The following is a 7,724-nucleotide window of genomic DNA, read 5'->3' as shown; positions in this document are numbered from 1 at the left end:
AGAGTTATAACTCTAAGGATGCTTAAGGCTACCTTGAATTAACCAAGACCCTAACTCTTGTGTTTTTTTTATCCTTAACCATATCACCTAATACCTAGTAAATAAATATTAGCTATTTACTAATGTTTGCTGATTAATTGGGAGAAGAAACTTCTTTGGAAAAAAGAACTTTTGTATAGATTTTTGTCATGGACCTTTTTTTTTTTTGACTTGGGGATGGTGAAGGATGGAGGTCTGAAGCTGTCATTTCATTGGTACAGAAAAACTGCCAGTGCATATCAGCAATTCATCAACAAACTGATCCTTTAGAGAATTGTGTGAATGTGAAACAGCTAAGTCAAATACTGTACAAATGGAGTTGAACCCTGAGTCTGAAACCCCATACTCTTTCCAACTCACCACTCACAGGAAACCAAGAAATTAGTCAACTATTGGACTCCATCGATTGACAAGCCTTTATTAAGTGCCTAAAAAATACTAGGCTCAATTTCTTTCTTGAAATTCTCAGGTCACAAAGACAAAGATTAAATAGAACCCATCCGGGGGAGCTTATGTTCAGGGGTAGGAAGCAATTCCAATATATGTGATGGTACTTGACATGAGTATTGAAGGGGGAACAAAGGATTCCAAGAGTCAGAGATGAGGGGGAGGATATAGAGCTTTTGCGAAGGTACCTCTGTGAGGACCAGGGAGGAGATCAGTGTGCCTAGACCAGAGTGAGCGGAGGGCATAATGTGTAAGAAGACTGGAAAGATGGAAAGAGTTGAGGTTGAGAAGAGCTTTCAATGTTAAACATGGAGTTTATAATTGTTGTAGAAGTCAGAGTGAGGGGGGCTGCTAGGTGGCGCAGTGGATAGGGCACCGGCCCTGGAGTCACCTGAGTTCAAATGCGGCCTCAGACACTTATTACTTAGCTGTGTGGTCTTGGGCAAGCCACTTAACCCCATTTGCCTCGCAAAACCCCCTAAAAAACAAAGTAATAGTGAGCCACTGAAGTTCATTGAATGAAGGTGGAGGGAGATTTTAATGGCGAGGCAACAAGCATTCATTAATCACCTATCATATACTTGGAACTGTTCCAAGCATTCAGTATGACCTGGTCAAACATAATTTAAGCTTTGTATGTTCTACCAAGCTGGAGGAGTCTTAAGTCTTTTTTTTTTTGTTTGTTTAGGATTTTGCGAGGCAAATGGGGTTAAGTGGCTCACCCAAGGCCACACAGTAAGTCTTTGTTTAAGAACCAGCCTCTCTTCTAAGTATCACTTAGAAGTTCATTACTAGGTTCGTCATATTGGTCATGAACATTGAAATAAGGCTCTAAGGTTTACCAAATACTTGGCATTATTATCCCATTTGATCTCAACAATAATTCTGGGAGGTAGGTTAATCCCACTTTACAGGCAAAGAAACTGAGACGACCAGAAGTAAAATGAAATGCCCAGGGTCACAGTACAAGTAAGCATCTGAGGGAGGATTCAAACTCAGGTCTTCCATGTTACAACTTCAGCATTCTCTCTAATATAGTGGAATGAGAAATGCTTCTGGAGTCAGAGGTTCAAGTTCTACCTACAATGCTTGATACCTATGTGATACTGGACAAGTCATTTAATGAACCTATACATCTCCCTATAGAAGGTTCTAAAGGGTAACTCTAAGGAAGGTCATATGGTGAGTCAATTTGTTATGAATTATATTTTAGTTCCCTTCCTACTCTTCTCTTCCCCCATATCTCCCCCCACCCAAACATGCAGGCTAGGTTTTTTTCCTTAACAGGGGCCGAATCTACTCTTGAGATTAGATTGGCTCTAGATAACTAAGGATCTGGCCATGGATGTTGTTTCCTGAAAAGCTGAGCATCAAAGGACCCTACCATGAAGCCCCAGAGATTGCCTTAAAGCTTTGATCCAGAAAGCCTGCTATGAACAGGGCTGGGAAGCCGTGCCTCAATGAATCAATGCTTTTTATTCGAACCAGCTTCTTTCACCTGCTCTGAATATCCTTTCCTTGATGTAGCTAAGCAAAGCTCCTTTTGAAGGCAATTAGATCAGCAGTTCATAGCTAGGAATCAATGGCTCTCTGTAGAGCCCATCTGTTGATCACAGGGAAATCTGTGAATTTAGATGGAGGAAAAAAGTTGCATTATTTTCACCAACCTCTAATTGAAATTGAGCTTTGTCTTCAATTATGAATTAAAAAAACACCACAGGGGCCCACGACACTAAAAAAGATTAAGAACCTTTTCCCATTTGATTCCATTTTTAGGTCTAAACTTCCCAATTCAGGTCAACTCTGACCAATCTGCTGAGGAAGAGCTAAATTTGGGATAGTAGGTAGGATAGGTTGTTTTTTTAATTTCTTTATTTTGAATTTTACAATATTTCCCCTAATCTTGCTTCCCTCCCCTCACCCCCCCCCCCCCACAGAAGGCAGTTTTAGTCTTTACATTGTTTCCATGGTATACATTGATCTAAATTGACTGTGATGAGAGAGAAATCATATAGGATAGGTTGTTAACTGGATTGTTGAGGAAATATTTCCATCACAGAACTATCAAAGTATGTGAATGGAACTAGGCTAGGCACAAGAGATAAAGACTAAAGCCAAGTCACCTCTGCCCTCAATGAGCTTTTACTCTACTCACATTGTCCAAAGATAGAGATGTACAAGGTTATTTGAAGATATTATTTGAAGGACATATTATTATAAAGATAACTAAAGTTTTATGGCTATTATTTTGTTTTAATTCAACAAAAACTAAACAACAAACACCTACTATCTATAACATATAGTGATATGTACTGGAGTTGCAAAGAAAAATGAAAAAAAAAAACCCAATCCATTTTCAAACAACATAGCGAGTCATGTGCTAATTATTAGCCAAAATTTCTTTCTTCCATTTGTTCTTCTGGTACCTAACATTTTATTGCTACACTAAGAGTGGTGTAAAGCATCAGACTTTATTGACTTGCATTTTATTCTCCTTTTTTAAGGTCTACTGTAATGTGTAGGTAATGAGGGAGTCTTGGGGTAAATTCATTATCGAGAGCAATCAATGCCTATTTTCTTGTAGCACCTTCCATAATCACATTGTCTGAAGAGCATTTCCCCCCCAGCTTTTGGACAAAGTTTCTGATTTGTTAGGACAGAATGTATTTGTACTGAAGTTATACTTAAGGTAAAAAGGTAGGGAAGGGGTTTAGGGGATATTTTATTTTATTGCCAATGACCAAAAGAGACAATAATAGACTATAGTCTGGAGGTCCATGGCAAAATTTATTAAAGGAGAAAGGGAAGTAGGGATGAAGGCCATGAAGAAAGGGGGGACTGTCTCTTCAAGAAGACAGATCACCAAGGGAGCAGAGCACCAGTAATTGCCTGTTTTGATATTAATGAGAATATAACACTACCTAATAGAGGGTCGATTGATTGGCAAGTGGGTATGCCCTGATATACAAAGAAACAATGAAAGGCTAATGTCCTGGCATAGGTATTCAGTTTCTGATAAGTATTGCTAATTACTCCCCATCATTAACCACTAAGGACTGAGTTCTATGAGGCAATTATTGGTCCAGGACTGACATTGATCATCATTAAACTGACTCCATTCCTTCTGGAGAATATTAATAGGAAAAGCACTTCTGTAGTCCTTTAGGGTTCACAGAGAGCATTGAATATAGCATCTCATTTGATGCTTGCAACAATTCTGTGGGATAGGAGCTATTAGTCCAGTTTTACAAGTTAGAAAACTGAGGCTCAGAAATATTAGATGCCTTGGTCTAGGGTCCCAATCAATAAGTCCCTGAATTGAGATTTGCATTTGAGTCTTTCTGACTGCTAGTCTAGGGTACTCTTTATGCAATCAAGTTTCCTCTTGGAGACAGTGATTGTATTAGATATTGGCAGTAGGTTTGTCTTTTCAGAAAGGATCTGATGGGAAGCCCCTATTCCAGTGGTAGTCTTGAGATTTCTCCTCCATCATCTTTATGTGATGAGGAGTTTTCTCCTGTGTATTTGTTTGATGGTCATAGGGACTTCAGGGTCAGGGATGTGTTCTGACTCATCCAGCTGTGGATTATAAAAGCAAAACTGGGATGTGTTTAGTTTTACTCTGGTTGCAGTCTATGATATGAAAGGTCCCCAGAGGCAAGGATGATCTTGGCTGTCTTTTGTTGGCAGCTTTCATTCATGGTTCTTTCTCCTTCAATTGGTGTGTAAGGGCTCTACCTTTGAGCATAGGCAGTATTGCCCCACTGCCTCTCATTCATGTAGAGGCTTAGTGGGCCTGCCTGGTTCCATTCTGCTTGGTTCTAAATATTTTGGATTTTCTAGGCAATAGCAAACTCATGCCAATGTTCTCTGGGACCAAATTTAAGGTTCTTGTCCTTCATTATCAAAGAGGACCAAAACAATACCACTGTTAGAGACAAATTAGAGTGTGTCTGACTGTGGCTGATCAGACCAATACAAGTGTGCATTGCTTTATCACAGGTGAGGCAAAAATAGTCCATGGGTGGGTTCTCTAAACTTGGGCATATTACATTTCCTTTATGTTGCATCAATTCTGCTTTGCTTATAGAGAACACCCTCTCTGATGAGGACACACCATATTGGGTGGTCCTGTGTCAAGGTCTCCAATCAATTCTAACATTTTAAAGAGGAAACCTTGCTTTTTTTTTAATGGGTATTCATAGATCTTGGTTTCTAAACCCTCTTATTTTCTTGGTATCTCTCCCCAAAAAGGTTACCAATACCATTCTTAAAATATGGTGCCCGGAATTGTACAATGCTTCAGATGTGGTTTAACTAAGGAGAAATATGGTGGACTCTGCTTTCCTTCTGAAGACCCAGAAAGGAATGTTCTTATTACTGAAGTCTTTGACTATGCCAAATAGCTCAACATCAGAAACCAATATGATTTTATCATCATGATACATAGGAAAGTTACATTTATATTTGCTTTGCTGTTGTGCTCTAAAGTCTATGGGATTTTTCTATGTGACTTGCAGAAGAAAACTTCCATGTTTGTTGTTTCCCCCATTATAATATGAACTCCTGGCCTCAGAAATGTAATACTTCCTTAGTTGTGTGACCTTGGGCAAGTCACTTAACCCCACTGCCTTGCAAAAACCAAAAAGAGAGAAAGAATATAAACTCCTAGATAGCAGGGACTGTTGGACTTTTCAATTTGTATTCCTAGAACTCAGTAGAGTGTAAGATACAAAGCATTGTTGTTCAGTCATTGTGTCTGACTCTTTGTGACCCCATGTGGGGTTTTCTTGACAAAGATATTGGCAGTTTGCCATTTCTTTCTCCAGCTTCTTTTACTTTTTCACATAGTAAGCATGTAATAAATGCTTCATTCATCCATACATGTGTGTGCTTGCCTTCTAGTAGGGATTCTTAATCTTTTTGTAAGGGTAAGACACTTGATATCTTAATATAAAGGTCACAGAAAGACCTGGAACCCAGTGGATTTTGCTCATGCATACCCCTTGACAAGACAGCTTCTCCTCTGTCATATGACATTTTGTAGATCGCCTTATGCTATTATTTAAACTGAAGATGTTTAGATTTTGAAACTCTAAGTGATCTTGACACATATAGAAATTTAAGTCTAAAGATCCAAGAGATCTTTCTTTCTGCCGAGCCTGGATTTCATCGATGTAGCCAACTGACAATACATATCTACACTTGCTCAACACTTTCTAGTCTTAGAGAGTTGTTGGAGATCCCTGAGGGGCTTAAATGATTTGCTGCCTTGTGGTTCAAGGTCAATGAGGGAGTTAAGTAGATAGCAAAGTAGGAAAGTTTTGAATTCAGATTCCCTTACTCCCAGTCCAATGCTCTTTCTATTTTATCATTTGGGCAATGGGAAGAGAGCAGGCTGGATACATATGTTGGGATAAATGGCAAGAGGGCCTTTGGCCAGGCTAAATCTTTTGGACTTTCTCCTTTAGGCAGTAAAAAGCAGATGCCAATGTTCTCTGGGACCAAGTCCAGGGCAAAGGTCTGGAAGCAGCACAAGAATGTTTGATACGGTAATCCTATTCTCTGAAAGTAGACCAGAATCACATGCCCTGACTTTAAAGTCACTGGGCTATGCCAATAACAGTTGACTACGTGTATGTGTTGTTTGTCTGTTTTCTTCATATTTACCTTTCTGTTTTGTTGAGAGAGTTCCACCATTGAGGAAGGACATTGATAACTGGACAGATTCTATTGAAATCCATCCAGACAGTAAAGAGTCTAAGTCCAAGACAGAGGGACAGGAGACATTTAGCTTGGAGAAGAGAAGTCTCCATTGGTGTATTGCAGATCATTTTCTTCACAGGTATTTAAGGGGCTGTTGTGGGGAGGAGGAAATAGGTTTGTTCTGTTGATTGTGGGGCAGTCAAAAAAACCCAAATTAGGTTGTTTTTAAGCAACTTTCCCTAATAACAGCTGCCCCAAAGGAGGATGGGCCATCTCAGATGACTATGAGCTCCTCATCATGAGAAGTCTTCAAGTAAATGAGCACATCAGAAATATTATCTGAGGATTTTCATTCAAAAAATCAACCAATAAGGATTTATTAGGCACTGGGAATAGAAAGCAAGGCAAATTCATCATGCCTACTCTCATGCATGTATTCTAAAGGGAAAGGGCAGGAGATAACATGCATATAAAAGATCTGGCTATGGGTTGAGATAGATAGCTGCTGAGCTCTCTCTCTCTCTTTTCTCTCTTCCTCTTCTTTCTCACTCTTCTCTCTCTACTCTATCCTTCACTCTCTCTCTTTCTGCCTCCCTCTCTCTCCAAATATATATTTCATTTTTTAAATATTAATTTTGTGAGTTCCAAATTCTCTCCCACCCATTAACCTCTCTTCTTGCCCATTGAGAAGGCAAGAAATGCTTTCCCTTACAATGCTAAAATTCATTGATTCTGTGGCCTAACATCATAGGCTAGGCTAGGCTTTTTTCTGGACTATTACCAACACAAACCATATGGGTCTTCAGTGAACATTCCCTAACTTTCCAAACATAAGCAAAATAGAAGTTCTTACTTCTTTTTCTAGTAGGGATTCTTAATCTTTTTGTAAGTGTCATGGACATCCTTGGGAGCCTAGTAAAACCCGTGGGTGACATTTTAGAATAATATTTTTAAATAATTGAAGGAAATGTTCAATTTCAGTTAATGAAAGGAGTGAAAAAAGTTTTTAGGGAAAAGAAAGATGTATTTTTTTCCTTCCTATACAAAGTCACCAATCCTGTGAAATCTGTCCAATGATATCTTATGAAATCCTTTCCTAGAAACTGCTTATCCCAAAGGGTTTATTCCAGAGACCCCAAGATAGATAGATTGAGAAACTGAGCAATGACTTTACTGGGAGAATAGCTCAGAAATAAAGTTGACAGCCAGAAAATACTTTTGTCCTTAGGATAACCACCAAAAAGGAAGCCACCCCCCTCCATATGTGGGTGCCCACACACATACTCATAGAATAATCCCATATTTTAGGCTCCATTTGGTAGGGTGGGATCCCCCTCTCCTCAGCTCCCCTCAACTGACCTTTCACTTCGGGGGGACAGTAATTAGTTTTCTTTAGACCACCCAGAAATTTCATCATGTCTGGTCTCATTGAGTTTCTTCCCCTAAACAACTGCTACATACTTTAGGTTCATGGGGCTTGTGTTCCAAGGTTTTTTAGGCCAAGAGAAGCTGCAGCAGCTGTGCAGAGACAT

The 7,724-nt window shown here is 39.3% G+C and overlaps 1 protein-coding gene across 1 annotated transcript in view; it reads left to right on the top strand.

Moving 5' to 3' along the window:
- Window positions 1-6,081: 6,081 nt before the first annotated feature.
- The window catches only part of LEPR (leptin receptor), a 136,263-nt gene continuing 134,620 nt past the window's right edge, over window positions 6,082-7,724 (top strand). The window contains exon 1 of the mRNA XM_074221246.1: window positions 6,082-6,331. The gene's annotated coding sequence lies outside the window, so the exon portion shown is untranslated. The remainder of the gene's footprint in view (window positions 6,332-7,724) is intronic.

This window comes from Macrotis lagotis, chromosome 2, assembly GCF_037893015.1.
Source record: "Macrotis lagotis isolate mMagLag1 chromosome 2, bilby.v1.9.chrom.fasta, whole genome shotgun sequence".
Classification (NCBI taxonomy): domain Eukaryota; kingdom Metazoa; phylum Chordata; class Mammalia; order Peramelemorphia; family Peramelidae; genus Macrotis; species Macrotis lagotis.
The sequence above is the reverse complement of the archived record's forward strand: the minus strand, read 5'-3'. Positions and strand labels throughout refer to the sequence as shown.